The sequence below is a fragment of the Apis dorsata genome, unplaced genomic scaffold (genome assembly GCF_000469605.1).
Source record: "Apis dorsata unplaced genomic scaffold, Apis dorsata 1.3 scaffold_251, whole genome shotgun sequence".
Taxonomy (NCBI): Eukaryota; Metazoa; Arthropoda; class Insecta; order Hymenoptera; family Apidae; genus Apis; species Apis dorsata.
The window spans coordinates 147,981-150,385 of record NW_006263529.1 but is presented as its reverse complement, the minus strand read 5'-3'; the positions used below and the strand labels follow the sequence as shown (position 1 = coordinate 150,385).

The 2,405-nt window shown below is 30.5% G+C and overlaps 1 protein-coding gene across 12 annotated transcripts in view; it reads right to left on the bottom strand.

Moving 5' to 3' along the window:
- Positions 1-2,405, bottom strand: part of LOC102674389 (glutamate-gated chloride channel) — a 35,030-nt gene that overhangs the window by 22,634 nt on the left and 9,991 nt on the right. The window lies entirely within an intron of this gene.

Here is a 2,405-nt window from a genome sequence, read left to right as displayed (position 1 = left end):
AAAAAAAAAAAAAAAAAAAAGAATAAGAATAGAAAAAAAATTGGTTGAATTCACACATGACACTTTGTATATGTACATATGTATATCGAAAGTCTAAAGAATGTTATAAGCATGTTTTTATACATATAGACAATAAATGTTATTTACAAATTTTTAAAAACACAAATTTACAACAAAATAAAGGAAAGCAACAACATAAATTATCGTATTCAATTTCGAAGTTAAGTCGATCTAGAATAATGGAAAATTGTAGATTCCTATGCTCGAAAAGTCTTCGAAGTATATTGAACAAGCATACGTGTGTTATGTTATCTTTTGTAATTTTTTATTAAGATAATTTAAAAAAATTGTGCGATTTTCACACAAAATAATTCGATACAATTATTTTGTGCAATTGTAATTAATTATAAATTTAATTAATCTGTACGAATATTAAATAGAAATTGAATATTCATTTTTCCAAGTTGGTATAAAAGACTGAGATTGATCGATGAATTTCTCAATATTGAATATTGTTACAATTTTAACGAGTTTTTGAAAATTTTGATTTGGAAATCTAGTTAAAAAAATTACGAAAATATTGCAAATAAAATTTGAATAATTATTTATTTGACTATTAATTTACTTCTGATTAATCTTTAATTTTTGAAATTAACGATGCCCTGAATGTTACACAGCATGACAATTTATCAAAATCTGTTGGTTGGACGAGCCAGACGTATCGTCCTGAGCCATACAGAGTGTTTGCGTAACATTCCGCCCTACATGAACCAGGACAAGACGTCGGACACGTTTTGTTCCTGTAGTGTCGAAACACATACGCTAATCCTTATTTCGAAAAAAATATTTGCATCAATACTACTATTCTCGTAAAATAAAAGCGATAAGAACAATGCAAATTTTACTCTTACTTGCACTTTTGCAAAAAGCAAAACGCAGAGCTATCGAATGATTCTTAAAACGAATTTACGATTATTCGAAATTAAATTAATCAAAAGTTTGAATCAAATTTTGATTAATTTTTCCTCAAAATTTCTTAACGCGTTTTTCTTTTTCTATTACTCCATAGCAAAAGTAAGAAGCGGTTTAGCATTATGTTTAAAAAAAAAAAATGAATATTTTAAATGAAAAATAGAATTCTTCGCAATTGCGAGAGAAATCTTCTCTTATTTCTAACTTTTATTCTGAATTCTATTATTATTATAGTTTATAATTGCAATTCGATTCATTTTTCCTCGAATAGAAAATGCATGCAGAAAAATTTCAAAACACGGAAATCGCACGTAAATTCTCGATCACGGCCCAATACGTAACTACAAGTTCACTACAAGAACTATATGAAACGTGTATGTATGATAATTTCACCTATCGAATAGAACCTGATCGATACAATCTTATCCCGAGGAAATATTCAAAAGAACAGCGTGCCTTCAACACACGAATATAATTTCATCCTTTATATACATACTCACATCATCTGACGCGTTGAAAAGATAGAACAAGTAAAAACGGATATTATGTATCCAATTGTTCGTGAACGTAATAAAAAAAAACATAGCAGAACGTGTACTAAGTCATCAAGCACTATGAGGAACTACCAGAACCAGGGATGGAGAAAAAAAAAAAAAATTGGAGGAAAACCTATGAGACCAAACACTCTGCCAATAAATTCTTTCCATTTTCTCTTCTTTTCTCTTTATTTTCATTTCTCTCTCTCTCTCTCTCTCTTTTCTTTCTTTCATTTTCCTGCCCCTCCCCCTCCTTTATCTCTTTGTTTCAATTCTTTCTCTTTCTCCTTCTTTGTTCTCTCTTTCTCTCTCTCTCTTTTTCTTTTTAAATATCCTTTCTCTTCGTCCCTCCGCAACGTCTGTGCTCCTATGCAGCGTATAAACGTGTATGTACATACGTGAACATAGAAGCTATTCAAATGCCACATGCCTGTATCTATGCTAAAGATGCTAATTGGTTTTGTGTGAGATTAGTATAATTCTAAAATTATAAGGAGGTATCAATGTTGTACAGTTAGATATGAAAAAAAAAAAAAAAAAAAGAAGAAGAAGAAGAAGAAGAAGGGTATTTAATCTGGTTGCAAACTGGTGACAAAAGGGGGTGTAGTGGAGGAGGTGGGGGGGTAATCAACAAAGTAGTAGTAGACGAGATCGATGGGAGCAAACAAGACTTTTTTAATTAGAGTCTACAAACGGAGAGTTTCTATGGTGAGTGTTGCGCGACAGTGTTCCCAGATCGAAGGTTTTAATATTGTCAAAGAAATCTACCCTCGATATCTAGAATCGTGAGAGAAAACCGTCTTACGTGATTAATTGAAAAAAAACATTTGAATTATTGATCGAATTATCAGAAAAGATTTTCGTTTCGACGATAATTTATTTCGGATTAAAAAAAAT